This window comes from Podarcis melisellensis (genome assembly GCF_964234715.1).
Source record: "Podarcis melisellensis genome assembly, chromosome: 11".
In the NCBI taxonomy this organism is placed as follows: domain Eukaryota; kingdom Metazoa; phylum Chordata; class Lepidosauria; order Squamata; family Lacertidae; genus Podarcis; species Podarcis melisellensis.
In genome coordinates, this window is record NC_138543.1 from 40,703,146 (window position 1) to 40,715,923 (window position 12,778).

Sequence of the window (12,778 nt, forward strand, 5' to 3'; positions counted from 1 at the left end):
TCATGTGAGGGGTCATTATGATCTTGGAAGATGTTCAGTAGGGCCAGTTCTGGGGTGAGTGCTAATACCTGTTTAGTTATTTTGCATATTTCTTGTAGGACTGCTGTCCAGATAGGTTGGATTTGGGGGCATTCCCACCACATGTGGAAGTATGTGCCTGTGGAGGTGAAGTCTCTCCAACATTTTGGTGAGGTTCCTGGGCATATCAGCACCAGTTTCTATGATGTTAAGTAGCACCTGTAGGTGAGTGAATAAGTTCTTTTTAAAATCTGTCATGAATCTTCCAAGATTAAGTTTCATTGGATGGGCACAGATTTTAGAGAGGGAGAAAAGCTTGCTTCTGTCCACTTTCTCCAAGCCAGGAATATTTTTATAAATTTCTATCATGTTGCCTTTTCTCTAAACTAAAAATCCCCATACCTAGTCTGTATCTAACCTACTGTTTCTTATGAAATACCGTATTCTGGTGTGTTTTCCTCCAAACCTACTTTGACCAAAATTGAGAAAAAGAAGAAACTAGCTGCATTTTAAGCAACTGATGTGCACACAGCCTAAGTCCTTGAACTCTGAAAATGCCTACATGGAGGACAGTGAGAGGCTTATGAAAGTGTATGGAAACTTGCCCATAGTACAGAGGTAAAATTTGCATGCATTGCTCCACATAACCTTTCCTCTGGCCCTGCCCGTCAGCTCCATGTGGCCCCTGAGAGGGTGTGTATAAGTTTAATTGAACTTAAGGGGACTTAACCTCTAAGTGGAAACACACAGGATCACACTGTTAATTGGCTATATGACTGAAGCCTACCTTTTGGGTTAAACATTTTGATCATTTGTGCATATCAGAGGGTTGGCCTGCGATGTGCAGATCCTGGGAGAATACCATGCTCACGTGATTAGGCTCAACCTTGATTATTGTAGGGGCCTTCTTTTGCTTTGGGGAATAAAAGGAGCACGGCAGCTTTAGTAAAGATGTTGATTTAAAAACCTTCACTTTTCTGTAATTGGGCCTCATTAATACATTCCTGAGCGCACCGAAATTTAGGAGACGTACAACACGAGCCAAGGGGATCAGAGCAACACAGCTCCGTAAGAATTCCAGACCACAGAGTTAATTCCACTTAAGCAGATTGAAGAGGCTCTGTAGTCAAAGGGGGGAAATATGGTTCAAAAAACAACAGGCAGTGGAGGCTTGGGAAACTCTCTTGTTTAGCCATTCAGTGTTGGCTGGGGTTTTTATTTATTTATTTCCCAATTCCTCATCACCCTGAATTGTATAATTTATTGTGCTTTGCTGGGGTTTGGGGGGGAGCTTTACCCAGCTCAGAGAGATGGCTAATAAAGGTCAGTAAATAATGTCTCCATATCTTTTGCCAGTTCAGGTTCAAAAGGTAAAACATAAAATGTGATATATGCCCCAAGTTAACCAACCCCACTATGTAGCTGTAGCTAACAGCTATATAAATGGAATGGAAATGGAAACCGTCGAGTCTATAGAGAATTAACAGGCCACTTTTGGAATGTTCTGGTGTTCCTGTCCATCACAGGTTTATTAGTGCAAAACCAGATGGGCAAAAGCCCCAAGTGATGGATCTGTTTCTGGGCTGTGCCATTCCGGAGCACAGGGTGTGTATGTGTGTGCTGAATGCTCCCCTGAAGAAAATACCCTCTACACATAGACAATGAGCATGTCAAGGAAGAGAACCTTGGCTAGCCTTTTCACTGACATGATAATGTTGTGGATGCAATGGCGCCCGTAATACAAAGGCAGACTGAAGTCTTCAATCCCTCGCCTGCCCTCTGAAGTGGGGCAGTCCAGCCACAGTTGAGACCCTCTGGGGCTTCCGCTCATTTGTCTTAGGTCTTATTGGATTAAAGGTGGTGGGAAATTTGATGCTGGCAAGCTGACAGCTCAGGCTGTCAAGCAATTAAGGGGTTTAACACCATGATCCTATCAAGCAGCTTGGGCTGCAGAAGAGGGAGAAGTATCTTGTGCTACTTCATATCCTATGCTTCATGGAGGGAAAAGCTACCCATGGCTTCTACCCATAATGGTTATGCTCTGGCTCTACAGCCAGAGGCAGTAATAAAAATATGTTTTTGGGTATCTGGAATTCAAATCCGCTATTACTTTTGGGATTTGGCAGCAATTAGCTTGCTAAGTCCACGTTTGATGAAGAAGCACATAAACTGTTTTCAGAAAACCAAAGGATTTTAATTTTGCCTTCTGAAAATGTCAGGTGAATATTAATATTAATATCGATGTTAATATACAACTGTGAGTACTTAGCAATAATTTTAAATGATTTCCACATAATTTTACACACATTTTACTTGCCAAGCAACACTAAATGATATTGATTTAGCAAAACAAAAAACAAAAATCTCTTTTGAATTCCCAAGTCATGTTGCAACTTTTTAGCACCTCTCATTTTTTGGAATTTGAAAGTTGAAAAATTCAACACCCCCTGTTATAATAAGCTTAGGCATGAGATTGACACCATCACTGGAGACAGAATAACTATTAAGTAAGCTTGCTTGTTAAAGGGATATTTTATGCATAAGGGAATACCGATTAGGGTATTTAATGTGCTTGAAAGCTTCTAAAGACTTGCTGACAGCAGCTTCTAAGGCTTAGTTAAGAGGTAAGGCTGCTTCAACTAATTGTGTGCCTCTGTAGGTTTCCCACAAGTATCTGGTTGTTCCTGGTGAGAACAGAATGCTGGACTAGATGGGCCCTTGGCTTGATCTAGCAGGGTTCTTCTTATGCTCTTAGGTACTGAAACATTTGAGCAGGTGGGCATGTTATGAACCAGGAGCCAGAACACACTATAAATAAGGGACATAATCTACACATCTGCACAGTACATCAACCATAGTATCACACACAAAAAGCAACAGTGTCCCAAGAAGACAAGAACCACTGATTCAGGCACACCACTGGCAGTGAGGCAGTGGGGGGCATATTTTTTAATAACAAGGCCATGCTTTGTGTGGTTCACTATCCAGGCATCTCCAGATAGATGTGAGTAAGCAAGGTTGAGGAGCTGCTCCCAGTCAGAGTAAACCTGCTGGGCTAGCCCACCCAATATTCTGAATCATTATATTGCAGCTTTGTGCAATGGGGTAAAAATGAAGGGCGAGTATGGCTTCAAGACAGACTTGAGAACTGGCACAGCTTTTAAGAAGTTCAATTGCAGAACAGAAAACCAACATCTTGTAGAGTGATTCAGATGTGTGCTAGTGCATGAAACTTATGCAACTGCTAAGATTTGCCCCAATATAATGCTGTCATCATTTATCAGATTGTAGCAAGTATGCTTTTTTCACGTGGTATGAAACTCTCATAGTACAACTGAGAAGGACTGGTGTGAACAAACTATTCCTGACAGGGCCAAAAGCTGACACACCTTTCAAGCTTCCCTTCTAAATTTGCATTTCCTTTCTAATGTTGCTATGCACTGCAGCGACCACATAAAGCATATTTTATGTGTTTCACAGGCCTTCCGAATATGATAATGTATAGATTTCTCAATCTCTGTAAATGCTAATAAAGGTTGTCCGAATATGATAATGTATAGATTTCTCAATCTCTGTAAATGCTAATAAAGGTTGTCCGAATATGATAATGTATAGATTTCTCAATCTCTGTAAATGCTAATAAAGGTTGTTAAATAGCATCAGCAAAGACTTTGGTATTTTATCAGCTAAACAAGAACATATTATTTTTATGCTCAAATTATAGGTAGAAAGAATAAGAGGATATGTAGCCAAGAGATCATGAATGCCAGAAGTTATGGACTGTAGCCTGCTTATCTGAATATTGTATGGAGAGACACCTTCTGAAGCAGGAGTTTGTCATATGGTGGATAGCAGCTCCCACCAGTCCCGGCCAGTATGGCCAATGATCAGGAATGATAGGTGCTGCAGTACAACACCATATGAACCTACGTGGACCCTGGGATCATCAGATGAGGCCCTTCTTCACGTGCCTCCTCCACAAGAGGTCCAGAGGATGACAACACAGGAGTGGGCCTTTTCTGCAGTGGCTCCTCATTTGTGGAATGCGCTCTCCCCAAGAAGGATCGCCTGGCAGCTTCATTGCATATCTTTAGCTGCCTGGTGAAAATGTTCCTCTTCAACCAGACATTCAGCAGCTTAACATTCTATGGTTTTTAAAATATCTCTGTGAGATGGGAGGTTATTGGTTCGTTTTCATTTTTGTTTTCCCTCCTGCTATGGGGGAACATTCAAACATGCAGCCTCCACCATAGAATCATAGACTCATAGAGTTGGAAGAGACCACAAGGGCCATCGAGTCCAACCCCCTGCCAAGCAGGAAACACCATCAGAGCACTCCTGACATGGTTGTCAAGCCTCTGCTTAAAGACCTCCAAAGAAGGAGACTCCACCACTCCTCCTTGGCAGCAAATTCCACTGTCGAACAGCTCTTACTGTCAGGAAGTTCTTCCTAATGTTTAGGTGGGATTTTCTTTCTTGTAGTTTGGATCCATTGCTCCGTGTCCGCTTCTCTGGAGCAGCAGAAAACAACCTTTCTCCCTCCTCTATGTGACATCCTTTTATATATTTGAACATGGCTATCATATCACCCCTTAACCTCCTCTTCTCCAGGCTAAACATGCCCAGCTCCCTTATCCATTCCTCATAAGGCATCGTTTCCAGGCCTTTGACCATTTTGGTTGCCCTCCTTTGGACACGTTCCAGTTTGTCAGTGTCCTTCTTGAACCAAAGGGGGAACCATTAACATCCCAGCCCAAGAAGCACCTTCCCCACTTGATTCTGCTGAATATATAAACTCAGCTATCAGAAGATGACCTCCTGTAGACCCAGCACTTCTACACTTCTACAAAGCTCCAAAGGCAACATAAACTTTTAGCTAGCCTGTTGGGACTTTGCAGATTATTAGCATTATTGGGAGGCATATTCATTCACCAAGGGAACTCATTACTCTGCAGTGAGTCATCATGTTAAATTACATAGGGCTTCTATATTCAGCATATGAACGAAGGAATTACATGCGTAATGCTAGATTGAACTTGGCATAAACAAAACTGGCATCCCTCAAATAAACCTGGCTCCCATATAGGATATCAGATCAGCTGGTTTTTGAATGCATGTCACAGGGATGGAGAATGTGTTGCGCTCCAGCTGTTGCTGTACTCCAATTCCCATCAGCCTCAGTCAATGGTCAGGGATTATGGGTGTTGTAGTACAACAGGTAGTGTAAGAGCCTGCTGGGTCAGACCAATGGCCCATCTTAGTCCAGCATCCTGTTCTCACAGTGGCCAACCAGATGCTTGTGGGAAATCAGGTTTTTATTCTATTTATGCTGTGAACTGTCCTGAGATCTTTGGAAGGTCTTGTTCTTAAGTTATTTATTTATTTATTTATTTATTTAGGACACACTGACAGTCTGGGAGGCAAATGTGACTATGTAATAACAGATAGTAGTGGTAAAACTGAAATGAGAGTAAATATTAATTTCCTCATCTCCATATGTAAGGGTGAAGTTTACCTAGACCAGGTTCTGCAATGGGTGGGTGGCCCTCACCTCTACACGTATCTAATATCTATAACTATATATGGAGTTGTTGAGTGTTTGAAATACGAAATTGCTGCATTCCCATTGGAAGGACATGATGAGACATGAGAAGGAGGCAAAGTTGTTAAAATCAACAGCTTTTGTGGTGGATCCTGCAAAACACAATAATCTATGTATTCATTTGACAGTGGGAGAGGCCTCGTTGGTAAAAGAAAAGAGGGTTGCATTCCCCCACCTACTAGTCTCAACAAGTAATTACTCAGAATTAAACTTTGCATTCAGATTCAATGTAGGTGACTCAATGGAGAGAGATTGCTTGAGGTAAAAAGCAAACACTTCGTAAAGCAAGCTTTCTTCTTTTCTAGATTGCTGTTTCTGTGTTGCTTTGTTCTTGCTATCCTAGCTACTAGATGGGAAGGGGACAAGTCTACAGTGGTACCTCGGGTTAAGAACTTAATTCGTTCTGAAGGTCTGTTCTTAACCTGAAACTGTTCTTAACCTGAAGCACCACTTTAGCTAATGGGGCCTCCTGCTGCCGCCGTGCCGCTGAAGCAAAGTTCTCATCCTGAAGCAAAGTTCTTAACCCGAGGTACTATTTCTGGGTTAGCGGAGTCTGTAAACTGAAGCGTATGTAACCTGAAGCGTATGTAACCCAAGGTACCACTGTATTGCTGAATCCAGTTACTCACCATGAAGTTGTTACAGTAAGTGCCACACTTTTAACATTGGGTGTGTGTGTGCTGGTACTGTGTAGCCTTAAGTAAAGGTAAAGGGACCTCTGACCATTAGGTCCAGTCGTGGCCGACTCTGGGGTTGCGGCGCTCATCTCACTTTATTGGCCGAGGGAGCTGGTGTACAGCTTCCAGGTCATGTGGCCAGCATGACTAAGCCGCTTCTGGCGAACCAGAGCAGTGCACGGAAATGCTGTTTACCTTCCCGCTGGAGCAGTACCTATTTATCTACTTGCACTTTGATGTGCTTTCGAACTGCTAGGTTGGCAGAAGCAGGGACCGAGCAATGGGAGCTCAGCCCGTTGCTGGGATTTGAACCACCGACCTTCTGATCGGCAAGTCCTAGGCTCCGTGGTTTAACCCACAGCACCTAGCCTTAGGTATCCTCCCACAAAAAGCACTGGCTGAATCTAACACAGTGATTAGGCCTGATCTTCCTGCCCCCACCTTCTGCCACGACCACTGTGAGTGGCCAGGATGTGAATGCAGTGGTAGTTCTGCCACTCCAAGGAGCCTCTAGACCTGAGCTTTCCAAACTGTGTGCCATGACCCGTTAGTGTGTCAGCTGCAGTGTGTAGGTGTGTTGCACAAAAGCTCCCCATGCTCCTCCCGGGTTTGGAAAGGGAGCGGGCAGCCTGCCGGTTTGCTACTAAAACTGAATTCCTGTGTTGCAAAATGATGCATGTCTAAAAAGCGTGTCACCAACATGAAAAGCTAGATGCTAGAATAGACGGGCCATTGGCCTGAGGTTGCAGACCCTTCTTATATTGTTGTGTGACAATACTCTTGCAGGATTTCAGATAGTTCACAGCAGAGACTACGCAGAGCAGACGCTGCTGTTGATATCATCCCCTCCTCCTCATCGGTGACTCTGTTTTTAAGCCATCTTTCAATACAGATTGCGACAGCTGAATCCCTAGCTAGGGAGGGAGCCTGTTTACTTTGTATTGGGCTGCCAGAAAATGGTATGAAACTTCACATATAATAAATGCAGACGAGTCTCATTGTATAACCATAATTGGATCTTTTCATTCTTTCATCAAGGTTATACCTAGGAGGTTAGGAGGCGCTTTGTGCAAGGCATGATGAGAGCCTTTATGTTTTAAAAACAACTCTCCAAAAAGCCTCTCTCGTGTGCCATTGTTCATTACATGGCAAGGTTCCCGCAGTAAAAGCCAGTTATAATGCAATAATTAATCTCACCAATTATATATTAATCTGTTTCATGCATAAACATATGGTTTTCAGCAAGGAGCAAAGCCCTCCCAAATTCCACTGGCTTCCTCATGCCTCACACCTAGTTATTATAATATCCCTCAGTCTGCAGATTTATTGCACTTTCCACCTGGGGAGGTCAACAAGTCTTTAATTAAAGTCCCATGAGCTGAGTTTTGTGTAGTCTTCACTCTCATCTTTGCCCCTGCACTTCAAAAGTGTTGTGCTTCAGTGAGGTTTTGCAGAGTGCCTGGTATTGGTCTACCCTCCCCAGTGACCTTAAGGGGCCTTTTCCGCCTGCTCTGTCCCTCACACAGGCAGAGGGAAAACTTAGCCAGGTTCTGTATGATAAGCAGAGGTCCTGTTCTGTTTACCCATAGGAATTTATCCGTAGGAATGAACTCACCTTGGATAAAATAAAGGTGGGCCCCTATGTATTCACTCAAGTCATCGTTCACAACCTCCACTGATAACTAGAGTTCTCTGGGCAATGTACAAAGTAAAAAGGGGGGGAAAATACAAAACAGTATTCTAATAAGGTAAATTACAAAGCAGCAAATAAAACAAATTAAAACATTGCAGCCATGATCAATAGAGTGAAATTTGCAAGTGGGGAACTGGGGATGAAATAGATTCAAGCAGTGTTTTTTTCTAAAAGAAAATGTTTAGGGTACTCTCATTTTGACTCAAGAAAATAACCACTTTATAGTTCAAAATGGGAAAAATAAATACAGTAAATGGACAAAAGTACAAAGATTCACAAAACATTTAGGGGTATGTGTAGCCCTGCGTACACCCCAGAAAAAAACACTGGATTCAAGGATACACATATGTTACAGTGACCTAGATAAATACCTGTAAGAAGGGAGGCCAGGATAGCAGAATGAACGAGCTTCATTAACTATGAATCCTGGAATTTGGGGTTTGTCATTAATGAAGCTGAATGAGCAAGCACACAGATCATCTGTTTGAATTATGATGTTAATACTTGGGCAGGCAGTCCTTCACAAAGCTTGGTTTGGGCTTTAAGGTTAACACAAAACAAAACACCAGCATTTTAAATTGGGCCCGGAAACAAGCAGGGGGTCAATGTAACTGAAACAGAACTGGTTACATATTCTGACACCAGAATCAGGAACTGACTGGGAAAATGCATGTCCACTATGTTCTGACCTTCCAACCAGGTGTAATTGCTGTCTGCTCTCTGCATGTTCAATACCCAACAATATGGAGATTTGAGTAGGGCTAACAACTCAGATGCAAAAATGTCCCACTCATTTGAGGGGGGGGGGAATTAAAAACCAAAGCAAAACTAAAGCAGAAAAATCGAACCACATTTTATTTTATATAAGGAACAGGTGCTGAAGTGTGTGTGTGTGGGGGTGAGCATCCCCTTAGCTACAGGCCTGCAGGAAAACTGCAAATTGTTCTGCCAAACAATGTCATATATTTACTCCTCCCAGGTAAAGGTTGAAAGGTTTACCTTTTGGCCCTTCTTTCTAAAGTGTGCTTTTGTAGAATTCTCATTGTCACTGAAACAGCACACACCAGGAACATTGTAAAATGATTCCTGTATGGTTTAATGCTGCTGTTGTAGAGGGGATGTTACCCTCTTTTGTTTTTGATTTTTTGTTTTATCTGCAAAAAAATATTTTTTTTTCTTTAAGTGCCTTATAATAAACCCTCCAGCATCTGCTTGTGAAAAACCTTGGAGTTTGCCAGTTAATGTTCTAGTAAGATTTTTTCTTGGTAAAGGTCAACCCAGCTGCCTAATTATATGAAAGTTATGAAGTGACGTTGCTAGGTGACTAAGAAGATTTCAGTTCTTTTTCATTCTAAATGCCCACAGACACAATTAAAGAACCATGGGAAAAGCAATATCATTGATGGCATTTCCCCCCCTAATTGGTTAGGGTAATAAATTGCTCATGTACGTTGACCAGATACCATCAAGGGAAAAGGAAGACATGGTTGCACTCATAGATTAGGGTTTTGTTTTCTACTTCCATAGATGCCAACAACTGTTCTGAAGTTACAGAAGTTAATGCCAGTAGGGGACTGGAACAACTCTATATACAATTAAAGTTCAGAAGATTTCATGAATCTGGTGAAATTTATGACCATACTTCTGAGGGACACACAATCATTTTGGACTGTTTATAGAAATGCTAATTGAATACCACAGCAGTAGTTAATAAGTAATAACAACATTTTATTTATCAATTTCTTCATTCATTGACTTGGATTTATAGTTCATGCCCAAACAGATAATTATCAGAACACTTCCAAAAGTGTTTGGAATGGTTTTTGCAAATCACTTTGAGACTTTTTTTTCCCCTGAACACCTTGCAACAATATTGAAGCAGTTAGCTATTTTAAAATAGGGAACGTCCCATTAAAACCACTTAGCCCTAACTAGCAAACAGATAGCTCTCAGAATGCTTGCCAAAGACACACAACCTTGCAATCTGGGAAACCTCCAGGTAAGCAGGTGTGGCAAGCTCATCTATCAAGTAGAAGCAACTATTGTCATTTCCCCCAAGAAGCAGGAATCAAATTTAGATGTACTTGCCAAGGGAAACCATTAGGATTTCACAACTTCTTGTTCCACAGCAGCCAGGTCTAATGCACTGATTGGAGGAAACAACCACAGTGGGGAGGGTCTGTTGGAATTCTCGCCCGTCTCAGCGGTATGTGCCTATCTGTTCAGGCACCGGCTGAATTCCTTAGACCTCCCTCCGGCGACTCCCGGCAGGATAAAACATACGCGAGGTCCGTTCCGGCGATTTTCCTCAGGCTGTGAGGAAAACACACCAACTGCTCCTCTCTCCCCTTTGGTGTCCCCAGGGAGGGGAAAGAAGCAGACAGAAATCTATTTACATCTTTTATTCCTGTCTTTTACTTCAGTACAGAGAAAACATGTCTGCACTCATCAGCAGTTAGAATAAACTCCACCCATGTACATCCTGTACAGGTCATATGACAAACCCACTGAGCTAACTTCCGGTGCTCAGTACAGAATGGACTGCCCCTTTGTTCCCATGGCAACAGTCACAAACTTCCTGTTTGGCTTTCCAGCCACAAGCAGCAGTCTTGGCTGCTATAGCCTTTGCTTGCTGCCGCATTGCTGCTTTAGAATAACATACTCCCCCTAAAGTATCAATGCGTGCTGCGAGCAAAGCGTCATCCAGAGAAGAAAACAAACAGTTGTTATACTTATAACATTCCCCTGTTGTTTCAGTTCCACCCTTGGAACTACCCGCCACTGGTTTTACCAATGTACCTCTCTGGCTGTGTGACTTCCAAGGAATGAGTGCATCTGCATTACCTTGGTTAGCAACTCTCTGTTGTGCCTTTGTCTCTGACTCAGACACAGCTTCAATTTGACCTTGGTCGTTTACAACAGCAACAGCTAAGTTAGCAAACTCTTGTGAATACCTCTTGGGTGGTACACCCTTCGTTGCTCTCTCAGACCTACGTAAGAGGTGCTGCTCTTCTTTGCTTTCTGGTTCAGCCTTTGGACTCTCTGGAGAACCAGTACTAAGCTTAATCAGTGGTTCATCCTCCTCTTCTGAGGGTCTAGACATTTTGTGAGATTTCCTCTCAATGACTGTGACAACTGAGCTGTCTGAGCTATCGCTGTCATCATCAGTACTACTGAACTCAATAAGATCAAACTCATCATCATCATCAGAATCATCATCACCTGTGGGAAATGTGTGAATAATCACTCTCTCCTGTTCAGGAGCACTCTCTAGAAATTTTGTGAGAATCACCTTTCCAGATTCAGACAAAATTACTCTGTAGAGACCCTTTTCATAACCCACAAAAATGCCTCTGGCATTCTTTACTCCACCTGGAGCTTCTGTTCTCACATGAGACCCAAAAACCTTGAAATGGGCAACAGAAGGTTTTCTGTGGAACAGTTTCTCAAAAGGAGAACTTCCCAACTCTTTTGAAAACTTTCTCAACCACGTGTAACAGAATGACATTAGCGACTCAGCCCAGTACTCATGTGGCAGATGTGAACTTAGCAATTGCGCTTCCATTCCCTTTTGCAATTCTTTGTTCACCCTACTACAGACACATTTGTTCCAAGCTTCTTCGGAACTAGCAATTTTGTGTCTAATCCCTTTCTTCTTCAGGAACCTCTGGAACTCCTGTAAAAGAAAAATTGGCTTCTCATCTGTGCAAAGACAATCTATGTCAGCATCATGCATATTTTTAACCTTGTCACAAAACTCTTTAAACCTTTCTAAGGCTTCTTTCGGTCTCTCCAAAAGATAAAGCCAGACAAAACCTGTAAAAGAATCAACACATATTAGGTAATACTTTGCATTGCCTCTAGAGGGTGCTAGAGGACCAATCACATCAGCATACACCCGCTGAAATGCCTTGTCGACCCTCGAGGTGACCTTCTTGGTGTTCTTCTTGGCTACACCTGCAAAAGAAATCATGTTAGAATCACAAGAATTACATTTCATGTAATCACTTTGATCAAAAGTCAACAAATACAGTCCATCTTTCTCTTTGGCAGAAAGATACAACTCTCCATCTTTGTAGATCTCGCAGTTCTGATCATCATAGGACAGTTTTAGTCCCTTCTTGGCAATCTGCGAAACGCTGAGCAGATTGAACTTCAACTCTGGAACCAAATAAACATTGTTTATAGTCAAGTTCAGACTTTTAAGATACACAGTCCCAATTCCGGTGGCTTCAAGCTCTTGACCGTTGGCTAGTTGCACAGCGAAGCTTTGCTTCTTAAACGTAGAAAATAGTCCTCTGTGTCGACACATATGCTGCGTGCATCCGGTGTCTAGGATAAAGAAATTCCCCGCTTCTGGTGTGGCTTTTAGCGACATCAAAGCTTTTGCAGTCTTTGCCTTTGGCTTGGTGTGACCTTTGTCTGACGCCTCAGACTTTGTGGAGCTTCCCTTGGCTCCTCTGTTCTTACGTGGCTTCTTACAGTACCGCTGAAGATGCCCAGTCTGGTCACAATTGTAGCATCGGACAACGTTTAAAGCTACAGCATCTCCTCCAGTAGCAACAGCAGTGGGGGCGTTAGAACTCCGTTCTTTGCTCCCCTTGTCCTTGACTTCCAGGGCGGAAAGTCTGTCATGTTCATTCAGCACGATGGCAAAGACCCTGTCCGACGTGAGATCCGCTGCTGGGAGAGACCCCAGCTGACTGGCAACTGTTTTGTAAGTCCGATTCAGGCTGTTGATCACCATGAAGCAAAACACTTCCTCATCCAGACGGAAGTTGCGTTCCA